The sequence below is a fragment of the Chiloscyllium plagiosum genome, unplaced genomic scaffold (assembly GCF_037043375.1).
Source record: "Chiloscyllium plagiosum isolate Xiang-an unplaced genomic scaffold, Cpla_swu_hap1 HiC_scaffold_16, whole genome shotgun sequence".
NCBI lineage: Eukaryota > Metazoa > Chordata > Chondrichthyes > Orectolobiformes > Hemiscylliidae > Chiloscyllium > Chiloscyllium plagiosum.
This window is the reverse complement of record NW_028270154.1, coordinates 59288626-59312880: the sequence shown is the minus strand read 5'-3', so window position 1 is coordinate 59312880 and position 24255 is coordinate 59288626. Positions and strand designations below refer to the sequence as shown.

The window sequence follows — 24255 nt, the reverse complement described above, 5'->3', positions numbered from 1 at the left end:
GACATACCATAGCACAAGGAGCAGTCAGTTATCCAGACTGGAAACTGATTCACTGGTTTTTTGTATTCTCCTGCAAGGGGATATGGATAGAGTATTTCTGAGGATGACTTCTTAAAGCTACTTAAAATACAATTACTTTTATGTATCGCTTTGTTCTGAAGCTGCTACAATGACACACTCTTTACTCAGTGCAACCCTGACTAGTGCGGTGTGAACACATTAAGAACATTTCTGGGTGGCACAACCTACCAGCTGGGGAAAGATCTACCCTGGATTTTCAAACTCCCATTTTGAATCATTCAAAGATGAAAGCCTTGACTTTAACAGCCAGCAGCAAACTGAAGTGATAATGGCTCGCCCACCCATGGCAAAATGAGAGCCAGCTGATTTTAATGGATGGCTTTCATTTCAACCCCAGCAGACAGCATCTGAGGGGAAACCACGAATCCCAGATGGTACCCACAGAGACCCAATAGTTGGCACAGTTGCCAGTGCCTTCGGAAATAGCTTACACTTATTATTCTAGTCATGCTAAAAAGAGACACAATTTTGAAGCCTTTTGTCTTACACTTACTAAGGCTCAGATGCCAGAAACAAAGTCCTGTTTAGTGCAAGAGGAAAGCTTCAAATTTGTGTCTCTTTTTAGCAATGTTTAAGTTCTGTTTTTCCATTAAAAACACAAGTTTAATTTTAAAAGTGCATGTTTTTATTCATCTAAACAGCATCTACTATTATTAGAAGATGACGCTGATAACATCAATAAAAAGAAGTTGGTTTGAATACAAAAATGGATTGAAATTACTAACTGAAAGAATGTTACTGTCCTGATTTTCTAATTTTTTATACCCTACGTTTTTTCATGAGCCTGAATCAGGGTTAATGGTGCATTGCTGAATGCATGAAGTTACCTCAGCTGCCTACCTAAAACCTCATTAACCCAACAATGAAGGTCAATACCAAATCTACCCAGTAAAACATCATCAATAATTTGCAGTGTAGTCATAGAGTAAAGGGAAAAAATGCTACAAGTCTGTTATGGAAGAAAGCTTCATTTTCTACTTATCTTAGGCTGCACAGAAGCAATTAGATTGCAGGAAATCATTTTCAAAAGCAGTGAAATGCAACACACTTATCTTTTTAATTGTATTTCCAGATGCCTCAAATTGACTGTAATATGCCTTTAGCATTCACGGATGATAGGAGCCTGATTACATTTGGTTGTATGATATTCAGTTACTTGCATGTGGAAATATTTCAGTTTAAAAAGCGAAATCTTTATTCTTGTAGCTTGAAACTACTTCACATTTACAACATGTTTTTAAGGTTAGTTCAATGAAGTTTAGTTGATGCCGCTACAAATTTGGTGAATTTTGAATTGAATTATAGTGCTAATTATTACAAGTTAAGTGAACTGAGAGCGCATGTTGCCTACTCTTACATAAACCAACATAAAGATGTCTTTATTGTGCTAAAATATTCCAGGGCAATGGGCACAACGGGTAAGTGGGTTAAAAAGGTAAAGTCTCCAAAGTCCCAGGGGACCAGAGGGCTACTGTCTCATTAGAGAGAGAGGACTGGTGAAGGTTCACCACATCTCAGTTGAGGCCAGAGGTTGAGAAGGTGAATCCTACATGCGAACCTCAGCAGGTGCAGGAATTGAATGCACACTCTTGGCACCATTCCTTATCACAATCCAGCCATCCAGCTAACTAAACTAATTACCCCTGGAAAGCAAATGTTAAGCATGGATCAAAGAAAATTTAGGGGAGTTGGCTGAAGACAATATTGAGGAGGGAAACTTGAAGCTAAGGAGATTGATGACTGTTGATGGCAATACTACAAATTAGGATTGGGATGGAGGGATAAAATATGTTGTGATCTAAAGCAAAAAAGGCAAGTATGCAAACTGGGATTTAAGATAAGCATTTACGTTAGAGATATGTGGGAAAGCCTTTGGAGACATATATAAACATCAATAGATATCTTGGAATCATTTGTTAGTTGATTAGGACTGGATAATAGGTGGCAGACAGCAAGGGATTTGAAAGATGAATAGTTCTTAAAATAAGATATAAAGTGAATAATGGACTCTTTGGCAATTTGGAGAATGTGAAAGTGTCGAGCTTGGGAGGTTGTGGCGAAACATTGATCAAGTTGAGCATGAGGGCTTCAAATATGAAATGAGTTGTCCATAGGCAAGTAATATTGCATAGGTGTTCACAGGTGGCCTTGGTACTGAATCTTGATCAATGATAGCTGATGTACAAATTGAGGAAAGAATACATGAAGAGCTATAAAATGGACAATTAAAACACAGTTCATAGAACCATTCCAAAGGAGTAACTCAATCCAATCTGTGTTTCCATTAAGTAATCCATTTACCAAATTCTATGCTACAAGGAAACAATAAGTCTTTGTATTAAAAGCGATTTCCAACTATTCTCTGTGCATAGTCTTATTGTAAACTGAAAGCCTGTGTTGTGTCTAATTCCACAGCTTTTCATTCTGACCTTGTTTTATAAAATCAAATGCACTCAAATTTAGAAAGGAAACATTGTCATGGCGGTAAGATTTTAAGGCACTATTTCTAATTATGCATTGTCATATCTGATGCCACTTGTGGTTTTCAATGTTACCTCACGTAACATATTACAAAGAGTTTGATTCTGTTGAGTCAGTTATCTTGCAGTTTATTTAAAGTGCGAACAATTTACAAATACATAAAATCTTACACACACAGCCTAGGTTCTATGCTTACTGATATTATTGCATATTGCCCACATATAATTGAAAGACTACACTAATTCCATTACATAGAAAGAATGGCTACAGGTGAGATGACTGTCTTTATATTGGAACATCATATGTTATGTTGTCACATAAAGGTACAGTGATGTCAGGTTCTGGAATCTATGGCATAATATCACACAACCGATGTGTTATTGTGAGGAAAATGACAAGGGAGCTCAGAGAAATACTACACAATGAAGTCAAACCATAAATCCATAAGACTGAATGACAAGTAGGCTATAGAGTGTGTCAACATTTATCTTTCTAGTTTAAAGTAAATCACTTCATTTTATATTCTTTTCTGCATGGCTGAAATGCTAGATTTTATGTAATTGCTTTGTAACCAATATGTTTATTTGCGTGAAATATGTGTAGAGATGATGAAAGTGTTGAATTGGATAGACAGTAGTTGGTGGAGAGGCCAGTTTATGTTGGTGTCTTTTTATAACTCAGAAGTAATTTAGAACTCGGAAAGATAATATAAGCAGAAGGACAGTAAGGAGAAACTGTAACAGAGAAAAGTGAAGCAAGGAAGTAGAATAAGTTCAGAAAGAAAGATTAGAAATCTGATAGCACAATAAAGCTGGTGTGGCCTGGAAAACAATTGCAATATCTTCATTAGCACAGTCTAGTTGAACCAAAAAATGTAAGTAAAGGAAGTAAAGAAAATGCTATTGGGGCAAATACAGTTTAAGAAGTTCTTTCACCTTTAGTTCCTTCCCTCCCAAGTTATGAGTAGATGATAGATATTTTTTGTTCAGACCAAGCCATTCTGTTATTTGGAAAGGACCTAGTGGTTACTGTGAGGCCACTCTGTTTGATTTTACTTTCGTTCTCCAAACGCTCTTTTCCACATTAATTAAAGCTTCTAGTAATGTCAAGATAGAAGAAACACAAGAAAAACGAACGTGAATCAGATCAGTAATGTTAAATACTAAGGGTAAGAAATTATGTTAGGTAGTGCCATTTTTTATACACTACAATTACTCTGAGAATTCTGAAATCGTGTTTTGGTGGCTGCACATATGGAGAACAATCCACCAGATACCCGGCCGGTACATGCATTAATGTGGTTTTAGTGGGCAACAGTTAGAAGTTCATAGAGTTCACAAATTAAAACATCAATCAATGCTCGTTAGATGTCAGCACTGCCATTTTGGAGCTCAAAGCTCCATTTATCAGTCCATCTTAAACATTCATAGTTGAAAGCACATTTAATAGCAAAAAGGATCCTCCAACAACACCACTAGTAAGAGGATCATCAATTTTGCCTAGTTTGCTGGTTGACTTTGTCTGGCTAAAGCAACTACTTTACAGGTGCTTGGTACTTTCTATCGTTGGTTCGAGTTCCAAAATTGGAAATAGTATATCAGTTGCTGAAGGAGGCTTTTACTGACTCTGATACTTCTACATAAATATGTCAAAAATCACACAGTACCAGGTTCTAGTCCAACAGGTTTAGTTGGAAGTACAAGCTTTCAGAGTGCTGCTTCATCATCAGGTAGCTGGTGGGGCAGAATCATTGGACACAGAATTTAAAGTAAAATTCTATGTCCTATGATCCTGACCCACTAGCTACCTGATGAGGGAGCAGCACTCCAGAAGCTTGTACTTCCAAATAAACCTGGTGTTGAGATTTTTAACTTCATCCACCCCAGTCCAACACCAGCACCTCCAAGACATAAAAACGTGCATACTGACACAAGTACACTCGTAGACCTTCCCACTTCCAAACAACATGCCTTGGAAAATGAACAGAAATCACAAAGCAGGACAAGCTGCTGAAAGAGGGAAAAGAAAATTGGGGAGGAAGGGTTCAGAAAGAGTTCATATCCATCAAGAGACTTTAGGAAGCAACTCTTCCACTGAAACCTCAGTGAGGAACAATATGTACTAAGTCTGCACTTCAATGATTTGTCTCTCCCAGATTCCAGTGAGGACAATAATTCCATTGTCATTGATTATAAGTGACTATAAATTTAACTTTTGTGTGCTTGGTTCCGTCTAGCTTGAGATTGGGGATGGAAATAACTGCAGGATATAAAGGTTTGCAGTTTAGGATTGCTCCAGAGAAGTCATTGACTCTCTTCACTCAAAGAGAAAATTACATTTCATTATTTCTTGCCAGATAGAAGTTAGCAGAATGTGCACACAGCTTCACTAGAATTTCAAGCTCTTCATGGTGTCATGCTGTTTGTGGGCGGCACGGTGGCACAGTGGTTAGCACTGCTGCCTCGCAGCGCCAGAGACCCGGGTTCAATTCCCGACTCAGGCGACTGACTGTGTGACGTTTGCACGTTCTCCCCGTGTCTGCGTGGGTTTCCTCCGGGTGCTCCGGTTTCCTCCCACAGTCACAAAGATGTGCAGGTTAGGTGAATTGGCCATACTAAATTGCCCGTAGTGTTAGGTAAGGGGTAAATGTAGGGGTATGGGTGGGTTTCGCTTCGGCGGGTCAGTGTGGACTTGTTGGGCCGAAGGGCCTGTTTCCACACTGTAATCTAATCTAAAAAATGGTGCATTGACACATGAATATTGCATACACTACATATCAACTCTGCTCTTTAGAGACTGTGAAAGAAATTGGACTCCTTCAATACGCAGATCAATGCCCGGAATGCTGGCAGTAGTCACAATGCTTTTTTGTTGTGGTATCCTGCTGTGTTAGCTGCTTTTGAGGCAGTATGCTATTCTAAAGCATGTTTAGAAGTCAACAAGTTACTAATAACAAGGCTGGCAATTCCAATGTACAACATGTACATGTGTGTATCATGTATATAATGAAAACCAAGCTGGTATTTCAAATATAATAGAGCAGGCAACTGGCATAGTTGCATAATGGTTCCTCTGTCTAAACTGCTCTGGAAGAAGTCTGTATTTTTTATTACAGGTCTCAAGTTTTGTGGATGTCTGCTAAATGCTACACCATCATGACAGTATGAATATTGCCATCACTTGCATTGATGTTCAGCTGGGGAAGAGGAGCACAGTAGGAGGTAGAAGAAGCACCTTAGACCTATCCCTTCTGGTTGGGATATCTGTGATTGACTTACTTGACTGCAGTATCAGTGAACACAACCATAATTTCCCATTCATTAACAGTCCCATACCTTACCTGTTACTATCATATAATTTCTTTGACCACAATGCAAATCTAAAGGCCAACAATAAAATAGCCATTGCAAAACAAATTTATAATTGGAAGGCTGTCACATAAATCTAACACTGACGCCACATAGAAGTGGTAGGTTGATTGGTTTGTGCTTGTATAAATGCATTTGCTTGAAAGAAGGCAGTAACGGAAAAAGTACAGGAATGAGTAAAAGTTAGGGCCAATATAACAAAGCTATATTAGTAAGTAAAGTAAGGTAAGGGCATTAAGTTTAAGACTATGTAATTAAGTAAGACTAAGAAAGTTTACGTTTAAGACATGGCAGTACAGGTTAGTAGAGTGGAATGTGTGGCCGGTAATCCTTGGGAAGTCATGGACTCAACCAGTATCCTAGAAGACCACATGTGCAGGAAGTGTTGAGCTCCAGGTTTTGGAGATCAAGCTGTGACTGGATAAACTTTGGCACAACAATTAGGCTGAGAGTTACATAGTTATCATATTCTGAGTAGTGGTTACACTGTAGGGGGAAGGAAAGTAATGGGTGGTCACCAAGCACTCCAAGAGAAACAGGTAGGTCATGCACAAGTTAGTTATACAGTATTTGACCCTTTTATAATCAATTCTGACTCTTCTTATTCAACTTAATTTTATCCATCCTAAATTTTTTCTATCCTAAATAATGGTTTTTAGAAGCTTTCCCACCATTAAAGATAGTTATTTTTAAATCAACTTGTTCGGAGATGTTATGACACACTTCTGGAGCAGGTGGGACTTGAACCTAGACCTTCTGACTCAGAGTCGTAGAGTCCTATAACGGTAGGGACACTACAACAGCAACACATGAGTCAACACCACTTTAGGTGAACTGATTGATCTTAGAGTCATACAGTCATAGACATGTGCAGCACAGAAACAGACCCTTCGAGCCAACTCATCCATGCCAACCAGATATCTCAACCCAATCTAGTCCCACCTGCCAGCATCCAGCCGACATCCCTCCAAACCCTTCCTATTCATATACCCATAAATGTTGCAATTGTACCAGCCTTCACCACTTCCTCTGGCAGGCCATTCCACACGTGCCCCACCCTCTGCATGAAAAGGTTGCCCCTTAGGTCACTTTTATATCTTTCCCGTCTCACCCTAAACCTATGCCCTCACCCCAGGAAAAAGGCCTTGTCTATTCACCAATCCATGCCCCTCATGATTTTATAAAACTCTATAAGGTCACCCCTCAGCCTGTGAAGCTCCAGGGAAAACAGCCCTAGCCTATTTAACCTCTCCCTATTTCAAATTCTCCAATCCTGGCAATATCCTTTTAAATCTTTTTCTGAACCCTTTCAAGTTTCACAAAATCCTTCTGCTAGATAAGAATTATACACAATATTCCAACAGTGGCCGAACCAATGTTCAGTACAGCCACAACATGACGTCCCAACTCCTCTACTCAATACTCTGCCCAATAAAGGAAAGCATACCAAATGCCTTCTTCACTATCCTATCTACCTGCGACTCTACTTTCAAGGAACTATGAACCTATACTCCAAGATCTCTTTGTTCAGCAACACTCCCTAGGACCTTACCACTAAGTGTATAAGTCCTGCTAAAATTTTCTTTTCCAATACGCAGCACCTCACATTTATCTAAATTAAACTCCATCTGCCACTACACAGCCCATTGGCCTACCTCATTGTAATTGCTAGATTTATCCTGACTACCTTTCTTGAACAAAGCTGCAAGGGAAAACTAAAAAGATAATTGCGAGTAGCTCCGTAATGCCCACTCTCATTTCCTTCAAAGTCCTTGGTCATCTGGTCCTTGTGACTGTCAACTTTAAGTACCAATAGTCTATCCAACACTTCTTCCTTACAAATTTTAAACCCTTTTAGATACAGGGTGTCCTTCTACGATGGCTTGGGCAGGTTCTCCATCTTTAGTAAAGACAGATTCACAGTATGTATTTAATACCTCAACCATGCTCGCTGCCTCATTTTTTGAGTGCGAGCAGCAGCAGAGTGTAAAGGAACCCGGAAGGCTACAGCTAAGGTGAGACAGTTTGTTTTAAAATTACTTACCGGTAGCGGGCAACGGTGTTTTTTTTTTCTCTTTTCACTAAAGAGCGGGAGCAGCAGGGGGAAGTGACGAAGACCAGAGGGGCAGCCGGGTAGGTTTTTTCCCTATAAAAGCGCGGAGGAGAAGAACCCGAGGCATTACAGAGATAGTGCCTCCTACCCTCCCTCCTCCTCTAACCTAATAATAAGATCCGTTATGGTAAGTAGGTAAGTGCTGCATTTTGCTTGTTCTATTCTTTAGACCCAGATTTTTTTTTTTAAAAAAAAGGTTACTTTTAGAGGGATGGCAGTGAAGGCAGTGCAATGTTCCTCTTGCAACATGTTTGAGGTGAGGGATGCCATGGTCGTCCCTGCTGATTACACTTGCAGGAAGTGCACCCATCTCCAGCTCCTCCAAGACCGTGTTAGGGAACTGGAGCTGGAGTTGGATGAACTTAGGATCATTCGGGAGGCAGAAGGGGGTCAAAGATCGGAGCTTTAGGGAAGTAGTAACTCCAAAGATTGCAGACAGATGGGTGACAGTGAGGGGGACTGGGAGGAAGCAGCCAGTGCAGGGACCCCCTGCGGCCGTTCCCCTCAAGAACAAGTATACCGTTTTGGATACTTGTGGGGGGGACGACTTACCAGGGGTAAGTAATGGGGCTCAGGCCTCTGGCACGGAGCCTGTCCCTGTTGCTCAGAAGGGAAGTGTGGAGAAGAGCAGAGCAATAGTAATTGGGGAATCGATAGTTCGGGGCACAGATAGGCGGTTTTGTGGAGGCGAGAGAGACTCACGTTTAGTATGTTGCCTCCCAGGTGCAAGGGTACGTGATGTCTCTGATCGTGTTTTCCGGGTCCTTAAGGGGGAGGGGGAGCAGCCCGAAGTCGTGGTCCACATTGGCACCAATGACATAGGTAGGAGGAGGGCTGAGGATGTTAGGCAGACTTTCAGGGAGCTAGGTTGGAAGCTCAGAACTAGAACAAGCAGAGTTGTTGTCGCTGGTTTGTTACTCGTTACACCTGATAGAGAGTCGAGGAATAGGGAGAGAGAACAGCTAAATGCGTGGCTACAGGGATGGTGCAGGAGGGAGGGATTCCGGTATTTGGATAACTGGGGTTCTTTCTGGGGAAGGTGGGACCTCTATAAGCAGGATGGTCTACACCTGAACCTGAGGGGCACCAGTATCCTTGGCGGGAGGTTTGCTAGTGCTCTTGGGGGGGTTTAAACTAACTCTGCAGGGGCATGGGAACCCAGACTGTAGCTTTAGGGTGCAGGACCTGGAGTGTAGGGAGGTTAGGAACATGGCATCAATTTCAAAGGAGGGTGCCTGTAAACAGGAAAGTGGCTTGAAGTGTGTATACTTCAATGCAAGAAGTATACGAAATAAGGTAGGTGAACTTGCAGCGTGGGTTGGTACCTGGGACTTCGATGTTGTGGCTATTACGGAGACATGGGTAGAACAGGGACAGGATTGGATGTTGCAGGTTCCAGGGTTTAAATGTAGGGTCAGAGGTGGGGGTAAAAGAGGGGGAGGTGTGGCATTGCTTGTCAAAGATTGTATTACAGCGGTGGAAAGGACGATGGATGAAGACTCGCCATCTGAGGTAGTTTGGGCTGAGGTTAGGAATAGGAAAGGGGAGGTCACCCTGTTAGGAGTTTTTTACAGGCCTCCTAATAGTCCTAGAAACATAGAAGAAAGGATTGCGAGGATGATTCAGGAGAAGAATGAAAGTAATAGGGTGGTTGTTATGGGGGACTTTAACTTTCCTGATATTGATTGGGAAAGCTATAGCCCTAGTTCGTTAGATGGGTCGGTGTTTGTCCAATGTGTGCAGGAGGGTTTCCTGACACAATATGTAGATAGGCCAACAAGAGGTGAGGCCATACTGGATTTAGTTCTGGGTAACGAACCAGGCCAGGTGTTAGAATTAGAGGTAGGTGAGCACTTTGGGTACAGTGACCACAATTCGGTGACTTTTACTCTAGTGATGGAGAGGGATAAGTGTGCACTGCAGGGCAAGAGTTATAGCTGGGGGCAGGGAAATTATGATGTGGTGAGGCATGACTTAGGATGCGTGGCTTGGAAAAGTAGGCTTCAAGGCAAGGGCGTAATTGATATGTGGAGCTTGTTCAAGGAGCAACTATTGAGTGTCCTTGATAAGTATGTACCTGTCAGGCACGGAGGAAAGCCGTGGTTTAATAAGGAATTGGAATCCCTTGTTAAATGGAAGAGGGCGGCCTATGTAAAGATGAGGCGTGAAGGTTTAATTGGGGCGATTGAGAGTTATAACGTAGCCAGGAAGGACCTGAAGAGAGAGCTAAGAGCAGCAAGGAGGGGACATGAAAGGTCCTTAGTTGGTAGGATTAGGGAAAACCCTAAGGCTTTCTATAGGTATGTCAGGAATAAAAAAATGACGAGGGTAGGAATAGGTCCAGTCAAGGATAGTAGTGGGAAGTTGCGTGTGGAGGCTGAAGAGATTGGGGAGACACTGAATGAATACTTTTCGTCAGTATTCACTCAGGAACAGGACATTGTTGCCGATGTGAATACTGAGTAACAATTAAGTAAAATGAAAGGCTTTGAGGTATGTAGGGAAGAGGTGTTGGAAATTCTGGAAAGGGTGAAAATAGATAAGTCCCCTGGGCAAATATGGCATTTATCCTAGGATTCTCTGGGAAGCAAGGGAGGAGATTGCAGAGCCATTGGCCTTGATTTTTATGTCCTCGTTGTCTACAGGAGTAGTGCCAGAAGACTGGAGGCTAGCAAATGTGGTTCCCTTGTTCAAGAAGGGGAGTAGAGATAACACTAGTAACTATAGGCCGGTGAGTCTCACTTCTGTTGTGGGCAAAGTCTTAGAGAGAATTGTAAGGGATACGATTTATGAACATCTGGATAGGAATAATGTGATTAAGGATAGTCAGCATTGTTTTGTGAAGGGCAGGTCGTGCCTCACAAACCTTATTGAATTCTTTGAGAAGGTGACAAAGGAGGTGGACGAGGGGAAAGCAGTAGATGTGGTGTATATGGATTTTAGTAAGGCGTTTGATAAGGTTCCCCATGGTAGGCTACTTCAAAAAATACGGAGGTATGGCATTGAGGGTGAGTTGGAGGTTTGGATTAGGAATTGGCTGGCTGGAAGAAGACAGAGGGTAGTAGTTGATGGTAAAGGTTCATCTTGGAGTGCCGTTACTAGCGGTGTTCCGCAAGGATCTGTTTTGGGACCATTGCTGTTTGTCATTTTTATAAATGACTTGGAGGAGGGGCTAGAAGGTTGGGTGAGCAAGTTTGCGGATGATACGAAAGTCGGAGGAGTTGTTGACAGTGAGAAGGATGTGGCAGGTTACAGCGGGATATAGCTAAGCTGCAGAACTGGGCAGAAAGGTGGCAAATGGAGTTCAATGTAGCTAAGTGTGAGGTGATTCACTTTGGTAAGAGTAACAAAAAGATGGGGTATTGGGCTAATGGTCGGATACTTGGTAGTGTGGATGAGCAGAGGGATCTTGGTGTCCATGTACACAGATCTTTGAAAGTTGCCACCCAGGTAAATAGTGCGGTGAAAAAGGCATATGGCGTACTGGCTTTTATTGGTAGAGGAATTGAGTTCCGGAGTCCTGAGATCATGTTGTAGTTGTATAAGACTCTGGTACGGCCGCATCTGGAGTATTGTGTGCAGTTTTGATCGCCATACTATAGGAAGGATGTGGAGGCACTGGAACGGGTGCAGAGGAGGTTTACCAGGATGTTGCCTGGTATGGTAGAAAGATCGTATGAGGAAAGGCTGAGGCACTTGGGGTTGTTTTCATTGGAGAAAAGAAGGTTTAGGGGTGACTTGATAGAGGTGTACAAGATGATTTGGGGTTTAGATAGGGTTGACCGTGAGAACTTTTTTCCACGTATGGAGTCAGCTATTACGAGGGGGCATAGCTTTAAATTAAGGGGTGGTAGGTATAGGACAGATGTTAGGGGTAGGTTCTTTACTCAGCAAGTCGTGAGTTCATGGAATGCCCTGCCAGTAGCAGTGGTGGACTCTCCCTCTTTATGGGCATTTAAGCGGGCATTGGATAGGCATATGGAGGATAGTGGGCTAGTGTAGGTTAGGTGGGCTTGGATCGGCGCAACATCGAGGGCCAAAGGGCCTGTACTGCGCTGTATTCTTCTATGTTCTATGTAAGTCTCCCTCTAGCCCTGCTCCTTTTACCAGTCTTTTACTGTTCATATGCTCGTAGAATATTTTGGAACTACCCCTAACCCCTTTATGTTAGTTGCTAGTCGTTTCTCATAATTCCTCGTTGTTTCTCTTCTTAACTTTATCACCTCCCCTTTGGACCTTCTGTAATCCTTTTGATTCTCAATGGTATTTTCCACCTGTCACTTGAAATAACCCAATTTTTCTTTTTTTAATTTGAATTTCTAACTCCTTTCTCATCCAGGATTTCCCTGGTTTTGTACAACTTAATAAGACAAGAGCGAGGACAGTGTGTCAGTCGATGTGGTGTACCCTGGTTGACATGGCTGGCATGGTTGAATAGCAACCTGTGTGTGCAAGCTGGGGTATAGGGATATGGGGTTTATGACAGTGTTAAGTATCTGGGTGAGATGAAGTTTATGAATGTTGAATATAAAGCTGAACTGATAGGTTGTTGTTAGATTTGGGGTATAGTAATTTGACTAATGGTTGAGGTGTGTGATATAGTGTGTGAGATAAGGGATTTGAAGATGCATTCAGTGACTGCGAATACTGGTGAGGTCTTTCAACTTATTTCACCACTGCATCCAGGTCCTCAGGGCAAGTGTCCTGGCATTGTCTTTCATGGCCTTCTGCTCCCGGTGCCATTTGACCATTTGTCCAAGGGGCCACTTTCCAGTTCCATATATTTCTCTTCTCCTCCGTAAGGAATCCATACACCTTGCAGCCTATTATTTCCCAACTTATGCCATTCTTCACTATTTCCTAGTTCATATTCCTTCAAATACAACTTCCAGGATCAGCTCTCCAAAACTGTGCCCTTACCCACAAGAGATCCAGGCTAGACTTAAGTAGTGCAAGTTAGCACTGAGTGTTGCAAATTAATTGCAGTACTGGTTCCCAGCTGATGTACCCAGTGAACGATCAAAGCAGTTAGCATTGACTGCATGCAGCGATCATTCAAATGAGTAAACTACGTTGCTAATCAACAGATACAGATTAATCACACTTTGCAATGCCTGTCCTCTTTTTTGCCACTAGCCAACTTAGACATAGTTATATTTTTAATGCATTTCCTGATGTGACATACATGCTTGATTGCATGGATTGGTGAAGTAATCAGCACACCACAACAGGAGGTAAGTAATCAGTAATCACAATCACTGTAGGAAGATGTAGTATACCATGAATGTGCACTAACTCTCAAGTTATTGGGTAATTTTTTAATCGAACACTGAACCTTGATGGAACCTTTGTTACTTGGTTGGTACATTATGACTTATGCACCTGTATTAGTATGTTACTGTGATAGTCATGCTGCTTAGCAATGGAGTTCATCGTGAGGAACAAAGAAACTATTTGTGGAAGTGGCAAAACAAGTTGCATTTTCCTTATGTTAGAGGGCAGCTGCAGTTTCTGCCCATTTAAAACTAGATCTGATAGAAAGCCCTCAGCCATATTAATAGATTTAACTTGGAAATGGAGTAGCAGTGATCTTATCACTAACTTTTTCTATTCAATACAATCTTTATTCTTGACACCTGCATGTGACTGTTTAGAGTTTGACAATTTCTGCTTTTTGCGGTCTCAATCTGAGCATAGTTGGTGCTAGAGCCTCACTCAGCATAGACGTTCTGTTCTGCAGCAGCTGTACAGGACTCTGTAAACAACAACCTACCAGTACTTGGCTTAACTCACTCTTCTGCATCAGATTTGGTTGGTGGACTAATTTGGGTGGGGTTGGACCAAAGTGCAGGACAGTCATGACAGCTGAGTCCAAAACCATCTTCAGTTGATACCCAAACATGAGAAAATCGAGAAGAGTTTTGGAGTCCATAAAGTGCTGTAATGGTTACCAGCTTTCTTGCTATTCCATTGCTCCATTCAACAGAAGATACCGTATACAATTGTACAACCTCACTGGCTGAGATAGGCCACCTCAATACAGATGAAGGAAAAGTCTGGCAGTTTCCTGGTAAGAGTGGTTGGACACCTATTCAATTCACAGTCCCTTGGGAAAGGGTTTATATTTTAAGTTTATCTGAATTAGGCTTCTCAATGTGGACGTAATTGATATTAATGCATATTAATATAACAACAATATGAAAACAAAGTTAGATTAGATTAGATTACAAAATGTTGCAGGTGTTTCAATTCCGAAAGTCAGAAAGTGCTTGAAATATGCAACAAATTTGGCAGCACCTGTGGAGAGAAAAATGTATTTACAGCATTATCTGCTGAGTATTTCCACCATTTTATTTCTAATATAATGGGTCTCAGTTATTTTTGGGAAGATGCCTCCACTTTCTCACTTTTAGACAGGAGCCTGGAGGTTTGTTTGCATCGCAATTTTTTTTTCTTACAATTTCAAACAATTTGCTGCAAACTTATTGGGGTCAAAGATTTCCAGCCTAGGACATCTTATCATTTCAGCAAATTGCTCACTTTCCAAAAGTGTTTCAATGAGATGCTCAGTCTGTTGTCTGGAAAACATGTGAATGTGAACTTTCAAGCAGAATTATGCTTTGGCTCCATTTGATTTGTCGAAAAGCCTACTTGTTTATATGATCAAAAATGGTGGGACATGACATATTCACCCATTCTGGCTATTGATAAGGCCATTCTTCTTATCCAGAATCTGCTGGAACTGAATTGCAAGTTGCTTTAAATCCTTTTTAATAGGCATCCTTCCATTACTGTGGAAGACCAGAGTCAAAGGCTCCTCTGGAATACTCCTGCTCAGCCCACAGACCTCTGAAACTACACTAAATATGGCTGGACCACAAAATGGGACAGGCCTCTCAACTGAACTGTCAGGTAACCAAATGACCACTGTGCTGTTGCCTTAAAACTTCTCACAATCAAAATATAGCTCATTATAATTGCTGATTAAGTTGTTTCAATTATAAATTACATAAAAAAAGGAATGTCACAGATACTGGAGGCATACTGTTTACCTTGCATTATACATAGCACGCAAATGCATGAAAGAGCTCTATAATAATGTCATGCCAGATGTTTGTGAATTCTTCAGGGATTATAGAAGTAGTTAACATTTTGCTGTAAAAGCACAATCCTTTATTTTTGCAGATGCAGGTAAAAACGAAGAGGAAACCCGCTTTCTATTGTGGCTTTGTCATTGAAAGATGAATGATGGTGCTAACCAACCATTTCTGCAATGGGATAATTCTAACAACTCATTGGACATTAGTAAATCAACTACTGATTGACATTCCACCAGGTTTTCTATTCCTTTGAAGTCAAATGATAATTTATTCATATGGTACAGGAGCAAGAGGTAATATTGAATGTGTACAAGACACTAGTTAGACCTCAGGTGGAGTATTGCGCACAGTTCTGGGCACCACAATTTAGGAAGAACGTTGGAGAGAGTGCAGAAGAGCTTCATAAGAATGGTGCCAAGGATAAGAGATGTTCTAAGAGGATAGATTGGGCAAGTTGTGACTTGGACAGAAGGAGGCTAAGGTGAGGTTTGACACAAACTTTCAAAATCATGAGGGGACTGAACAGAGTAGATAGGGTGAAACTGACCTCTCATAAATGGTTTAAGAATGAGACAGCTCAGGTATAACATAATTTACACAAGAATCACCATTAGTGTGTGAAAAACATTCTTCACACAGCAAGCAGTTGCTAAGGCTTTGGACACATGCTTGGGAGTGGCACTGTTTGGTGAAGTCCAATTGAGGCATTCAAGTGATTTTGAGATGAACATTTAAATAGAAACAATATTCAGAGTTCTGGGGATGAGGCAAGGAAATGGTACTAAGTCATAATGTTAATTGAAAAAGCCAATGCAAACACTATGGACCAAACAGCATTCTTCCATATTATCACAATACTGTAATTATCACCCACTGATAACTGCTCTCAACTACAAGTATGACCAGTTTCTTGGAGATATTTGTACTGCAAGAGAAGTAAATACCTTGCTTATTAGTTGTGGGTTTTCTTCCATTGTAAGAAATTATGGCCATGGCAATCTTTTTAATAGCCTTTATATTTAAACTGCTTTTACAATTATGAGGTTTAAAAGTTAAGATTATTTAATTTCACTTTCTACCTAGACACAATTATTAATATTTAATCATATATTGTGTGTTGCCACAGAGAGGAAGGAAGAGGAAGTTATGGTTGAGATCCGGCTTTGCTACAAATCTGTGAATATCCCAGAATGTCAGCAGAAAAATGGTTGCTTGGCTTTGTAAGCTACCATAATAAAATAATGGAGGAAGACAGTCTTTAATGTAACAGGCACATCCTGCAGTCATCTAAGGATTCCAGGAGATTTGTTCTTGCATGTCAAGGAGGAAGGTAAGTCTTCAGAACAGGCTTTATTGCTATTGATAGATTTACGGAACTCTGAAAGCTAAGGAAGATTTCTAGCATGAAACAGAGATACAGGAACTCATTGGAAGTTAGGAACAACTATCAACTATTTCCTGAAAGAACTGTAATTCTGCGGAAAGTGCAATGGGTGATAAGTAGATATCGTGAACATTCATTTTTAAAGTATAAGTTACTGACAAAAAGAAAATAGAGTTTGATCAACGGTGCTTTCTCTAGTCATTTGTCACAATAAATGTTTTAAAATGTGAAATCTTGTGTCATTCTCACAGCTTAGAACTAGAAGGTCAAAGCTCTTTAAAAGTTATTGCCTGTACGGAGATCATAACACTATGCATTTAATTACTGCAATAAAGCATTCAGGAGCATTGCAACACTTGGAATGAGTTGGTTGAGCATGCTATCGCAGAATGACAGACCATGCATTTATGACTCCCAAATCCCCAATTATCAATCTTATGACTTTGGTTTTGCAGTTAGTAGAACAGAAAGCCTAGGCAAGTCACAATTGGCTTGTCAGCTCCTCAGGCTAGTTATCTACAGAGGAATAAAAGTAGGTTTCTGTCAATTTGACTGACCTTGAGAAAAAGAAATGATGAATCTAAAAATGGAAGTTAAGTGATAAATTAAGTGTAGACAAACTGAAAGAACCTAGAAAAGGTTTTAGATATAAATATGAACAATCGGTAACCAACTTTTGAGAAAATACAAAGCCTTCAAATAATTTTTAAGTATTAAATAATTCCTCATACCCTGGGGAATTAAAGCCATTTAATTTCTTTACAATGTTCTGATAATTCAGTGTCTCGTTGTGGTGGAATGCTGGGGTCCTAATGTTTTATGAACTAATAAGTGAGAAATAGCAAATGCCATAAATTTGATTAATTACTTAAATTGAGGAATTACAAGATTTGAATGTTGTCTATCCATATAGTTTTTAAATATCAAGGTGACATTACGAGGTAGTTTTTTTTGTGTTTCTGTTTTCATCCCTCAGTAACATTTTTAGCCATAGCCTTTATTAAGGTCACAAATAACATTATGTCTGACTATCATTTCTCAACCTTCAAAACAGCAGAGCACCAACAGTTGGTTTTGTTATAGTACGCTTTTCTCCAACACAAATTGGTTATAACGTGATCGAAGAATTTAGACTATTATTTGTAGAACACAATTTTCCTTACCTGTATCAGTTATAACATGATTCTGGATCCAGAGGCTTAAATGCAGCTGCTATTATGCAATTTTCTTATAATGTGGGATCGCACAGGAACAGAACAATCTTGTTATACCAGAACAGACTGTATTCCAAATGTTTATCCTCTATTCACTAGCTTAGTAGAATTACCCTAGATTAGTTCTATTCTTAGCGTGAATTAATACCAATGGTTTCTCTTCCCATTCTCACTCTATTCTGTATTTTTGCCCGCTTCTTTTTCTCATGTATATGCTCTCATCTGAAAACACATCAGCTTAAACTGAAAGGCCAAAGATATTCTGTTTTATCTCACCAATTCCTTATTTGACTCTTCAATGGTGTCTGATTTGTCACATTTCCAGTCTGACATCTTATATTGGACCTACTCCATTTAAAGATCGTAGCCATTGACTTTTTCTCCCTGGCACAATTTATGTTCCTTGATCACTGCTTCCTGAGCAAACCCTTGATATTTTGTTTGATGAAATTTGAGATCCCGACCATATTTCTGCACTATTGCAATTCACCAAAGATCCATAGAAATCACCTTCTAAACCTATGACTACTTCCATTTAGAAGGACAATTGCAACAAATATATGGGATTAATAACACCTGCAAGTTCCCCTCAAAGCCACTCACTATCTTGTCTTAGAAATATATTGTCCTGATAGTCACCTGATGAAGGAGTGTCAATCCGAAAGCTAGTGCTTCCAATTAAACCTGTTGGACTATAACCTGGTGTTGTGTGATTTTTAACTTTTTACACCCCAGTTCAACACCCCAGTCCAACACCGGCATCTCCAAATCAAATAAACTGCTGAGATATTCTTCTGCAATCATGGCAAACATCCCATCTTCGACTGACTGAACTGGTCCTCACCCTGAACAACTTCTCTTTCCAATCCTCCCACTTCCTCCAAACGAAAGGAGTAGCCATGGGCACCCGCATGGGCCCCAGCTATGCCTGCCTCTTCGTAGGATATGTGGAACAGTCCATCTTCTGCAACTACACTGGCCCCACCCCCCACCTTTTCCTCCGCTACATCGATGACTGTATCGGTGTCGCCTCGTGCTCCCACGAGGAGGTTGAACAGTTCATCCTCTTCACCAACACCTTCCACCCCGACTTCAAATTCACCTGGACAGTCTCAGATTCCTCCCTCCCCTTCCTCGACCTTTCTATTTCTATCTCAGGCGACCGAATCAACACGGACATCTACTACAAACCGACCGACTCCCACAGCTACCTGGACTACACCTCCTCCCACCTTGCACCCTGTAAAAACGCCATCCCATTCTCCCAATTCCTTCGTCTCCGCCGCATCTGCTGCCAGGAGGACCAGTTCCAAAAACATACAACCCAGATGGCCTCCTTCTTCAAAGACCGCAATTTCCCCCCCAACATGGTCGACGATGCCCTCCACCGCATCTCTTCCACTTCCCGCGCCTCCGCCCTTGATCCCCGCCCCTCCAACCGCCACCAGGACAGAACCCCACTGGTCCTCACCTACCACCCCACCAATCTCCACGTACAGCGCATTATCCGCCGTCATTTCCGCCACCTCCAAACGGACCCCACCACCAAGGATATATTTCCCTCCCCTCCCCTATCAGCATTCCGTAAAGACCACTCCCTCCGTGACTCCCTTGTCAGATCCACACCCCCCACCAACCCAACCTCCACTCCCGGCACCTTCCCCTGCAAACGTAGGAGGTGCAAGACTTGCGCCCACACCTCTCCCCTCACCTCCCTCCAAGGCCCCAAAGGAAACTTCCATATCTGCCACAAATTCACCTGCACCTCCACACACATCATCTATTTCATCCTCTGCACCCGATGTGGCCTCCTCTATATTGGGGAGACAGGCCGCATACTTGCGGAGCGTTTCAGAGAACACCTCTGGGACACCCGGACCAACCAACTCAACCACCCTGTGGCTCAACACTTCAACTCCCCCTCCCACTCCACCAAAGATATGCAGGTCTTTGGACTCCTCCATCGCCAGACCACAACAACACGACGGTTGGAGGAAAAGCGCCTCATCTTCCGCCTAGAAACCCTCCAACCACAAGGGATGAACTCGGATTTCACCAGTTTCCTCATTTCCCCTCCCCCCACCTTGTCTCAGTCAAATCCATCGAACTCAGCACCGCCTTCCTAACCTGCAATCTTCCTCCTGACCTCTCCGCCCCCACCCCAGTCTGACCTATCACCCTCACCTTGACCTCTTTCCACCTATCGCATTTCCGATGCCCCTCCTCCAAGTCCCTCCTCCTACCTTTATCTTAGCCTGCTGGACACACGTTCCTCATTCCTGAAGAAGGTCTTATGCCCAAAACGTCGATTCTCCTGTTCCCTGGATGCTGCCTGACCTGCTGTGCTTTTCCAGCAACACATTTTCAGCTCTGATCTCCAGCATCTGCAGACCTCACTTTCTCCTCAAACATCCCATCTTGCCCTGTACATAAAATGTTTTTATCCAAACCTTTATGCCCGTACCTTAACTCATCCCAAAGTCAGACACCACGGTCCTGGTGCTTGCTGACATTCACCGGCACCTTATCTGACAAAGCTTCAATTTTAAAGTCTTCATTCTCAATTCTCACTACACTTGTAAGCTCCATAATCCTATAAATATCTGAGGTCTCTCAACTCGTTCAATTCTTCTAAATCCCTGAAGTTCATGGTTTCATCATTGGCAGAAATACATTCAGCTCCCTTAGACCAGCCTCTAGAATTCTTCAATGAACTTCTTGAACTCTTTTTTTTTAAGACACATCACAAAATGAACACTACAATTAAACATTTTGTCATCTTTCCAGATATTCTCTGTAGATCAATGTCAAATTTTAAAAAATATGTTTTTATTCATTTTGCTTCTTGGACCACTTTATTACATTAATTAACTGGATAAATGTAATCTGCTGTTTATGGACAGACATAATGAGGGCAAATGTTTGATGTGATTGCTACAAACATGAAAAAAGTGGAATAACGTACCACATAGTGTATTGGTGTCACTTATTGCAACATCGTACACAATGTACAAGCAGCACCTGATTACCAAATGCTTGTAAACTGCATGTTAAACTAAGCAAACAATGGATCAAATTTCACAGGGAGAAATCTGTTAATCTGTACCACAGGCCAATGCAGACCTTTTAAATCAAACACAAATTTGCAACTGCTTCAGCTGTATGTGATCCTGGCATAATACTGTAAGTTTGATTTAAAAACTAATAATTTATTGGTGCTGTTTCAGTCATAATTTTAAGCATAGATAAACCAAGCACAGTTCATGATGTTAGAAAACTGCACAATATCAATAAAACCACAATTATACCAACTATTCAATTTTGTTACTATCACTCAACAATGCTTAACATAAACATTAGCTTACATTTACATTTTTCATGATCTCAGAAGTATCCTAAATCACTCTTAACTGATTAATGAACTTTGAAATCTCATCCAAATCATTATGTAAGTAAAAAGAATGCAATTCATTTGACAATGCCCAACAGATACTTGACGAATGAGCTATTTGTACCAGAGAGATGGAGTTCAATGGGAACAATTGCCTCTCTTCGTCCTTGATTTCTTAAGCTATTTCTCAATTATGAGACATTAACATACAGAAACGTGTGACAATTGCAGAGCAATAGTTCAGGAAACCTATACAAAGGAGAAAAGGCAGGGAGAAATTTAAACTGAGCAAAAGTCAGCTTCCACTTCACAAATTGTCCATTAAATTATGACTGGCTTGAAAGTATCCCAGTCTTTTCTTAGCCAGTGACTTGAGAAAAAAATCTTACTGATTGCTTTCTAAACAACACTGTGAATAAAGTAGGACTGAGTATGTTGAGGCTGGAGGGAAAATAGACATCTATTCCTTTGTAAAAAGGAAAGTTATATCTATCTTGATGATTATGCCAAACAGCTTGCATTGATCATATTTGGAATCCATACCATTACAAAATAATGATCAATTTAACTCTACTGAACAGAATTTAATTTTCTCAATTGCACTCCAATGTGATTATGAACAATATAATGAATTACTTTTTAATGCTGTCTTGTTTGACCCAATTAATGTAAATAGGCTAACATTTACAAATGAAAATTCCTTTCATAGTGTCTGTTAAACAGTTCTGATTAATGGATTGTTGCTCTTGTTTTGGCCATAGATTTGGTATATAATGGTCCAATATAATTGTGAAAGCTTTCATTTGAGATGTCTCAATGAAAACTCTTGCAAATTTGTTTACTGTTAAGTATTTTCAATATTAGTGAAAACATACAGAGAAATGACTGCTAAATGATGGGCCATACAAAACTCCCACAATGAACTTAAGTCATAACATCTGACCACCATTGCCTAGCATTGTGCCACAAATGTCCACTTACTTATAATGGCATGACATCATTGAATCCCCCACTATCTAAATCCTGTGATTACAATTGACTAGAAACTGACTGAACTAGCTATATTAATACAATGGCTCTAAGAGTAGGTCAGAAGCGAAGAATCCTCCAGTGAGTAACTAACCTCCTGACTCCCCAAAGCTCTGTCTAGGATCTACAAAACACAGGTGAAGACTGTGATGGAATGCACTCCACTTGCCTGGATGAGTGCAGCTCCATCGACACTCAAGAAGCTTGACATCATCCAGGAAAAAACAGCCCACATGATTGGCACTACATTCACAAGCATTCACTCCCTTCACCACTGATGCTCAGTTGCAGCAGTGTGTACTATCTACAAGATGCACTGCAGTAATTCACCAAAGATCCATAGACAGTACCTTCTAAACCCATGACTACTTCCACTTAGAAGGACAATGGCAACAAATATGGGATTACTAGCATCTGCAAGTTCCCCTCCAAGCCACTCACTATTCTATCTTAGAAATATATTGTCCTTCCTCTAGTATCGCTGGATCAAAATCCTGGAATCCCTCCCTAATGGCATTGTGGGTCAACTTACAAGCACATAGACTGTAATTATTTAAGAAGGCAACTCACCTCCACCTTCTCAAGGGCAACTAGGGATGGGCAATAAATATTGGCTAACCAGCGACACCCATCTCTCATAAATCAATAAATAAAACTGTATTTCAAATCTTTTGTATATACTTGAGATTATTTGCACTATGATATTCTCCCTAGATTATGATTACAGCAACAGTTGGATCCCAAGTTGATTATGCTTCATATGAAATGGTAAACAAAAGCACCACCAGTCCATTCTTGTAATTCCAGTGAATGTTACAGGATCTATGACACTGTTATCCTGGCAAATATTCCTCAACTTAGTGAGAACAGATTAACTGATGAGATATCTGAATTTTATTTTTGGTGCATCTCGTGTGCAAAATGATTGTCAGATTAACTAACTCAACTGCTCAACAAAGGGACTTGGGGATACTTGTGGACAAAACACAGAAAGCTAGGTCACAGAGGCAGCAGGTAATCGAGAAGATGATTAGAGTGTTGACCCTTATTTCAAGGGGGTTGACGTATAAGAACAGGGAAGTTTTACCACTACTACTCAAGAGGCTGGTAAGACCACATCTAGAGTACTATGGGCAGTTTTTGTCTTCTTATTTAAGGGAAGGTATCATTCATTGGAAGCAGTTCAGAGTAGGTTCATTTGGATGATCCCCAGTATGGAAGGATTGCCTTGTGCAAAGGCTTAACAGGTTGGAACTCTACTCACTGGAATTTCGAAGAATGAGAGGTGATCTCATTGAAATGGCAGGATTCTTAAGGGGTCTGACAGAGAAACGCTGAGAGAATATTTCCTCTCATGGAAGACACTAGGACCAGAAGGCATAGTCTCAGAATAAGCAGGCCTCCGTTTAAGACTGAGATGAGGAGAAATTTCTTCTCTCAGAGAGTTGCGAATCTTTTAAACGTTTTGCCACAAAGAGCTGTTGGGACAGATCTGTATGTGTATTTAAAGCTGAGATAGATTCTGGATCGTTTGGGGAATCAAGGGTTACAGGGAAAGGGTAGGAAAGTGAACATGAGGAATGCTGGATGAGCCATGAACCATTAATACCAGAGCAGGCTCGAGAGGCCAAACAGCCTACACCTGTTCCTATTTCTTATGGTCATATGATCTAACAAAGTTTATTGGTATAAAGCCATGCAAAAGCAAATCATCATGGAGGCTGGTACTTTTAAATGAAACCAAAAATATTGGAAATGCTCTGAAGGGTGGAAAATGTATCGGTGGAGTGAGAGTTAATGTTTCCAAGCAATACCCATTCATTGGAACTACAAAATGTTAGAGATTTAACAGCTTTAAACACATATACAGTGATGCAAATCTCAGGGTGGAGGAGTGGCAACACACAGTGTTGATAGGTTATAAACAATTGTAATGATCTGCAGTTGTTGAACTAAAACATTGCACAGAATTTTGCCATTTTCAGTTAAAATGTTTTGTTGAGTAAGATTCATGTACTAGTCTGCCACGTTTGAAGTTAAAAATCACATAACGCTAGGTTATAGTCCAATAGGTTTATTTGGAAGCACTAGCTT

The 24255-nt window shown here is 40.9% G+C and overlaps 1 protein-coding gene across 4 annotated transcripts in view; it reads right to left on the bottom strand.

The window, feature by feature from the left end:
* ablim3 (actin binding LIM protein family, member 3) overlaps positions 1–24255 on the bottom strand; it is a 351872-nt gene that overhangs the window by 207846 nt on the left and 119771 nt on the right. The window lies entirely within an intron of this gene.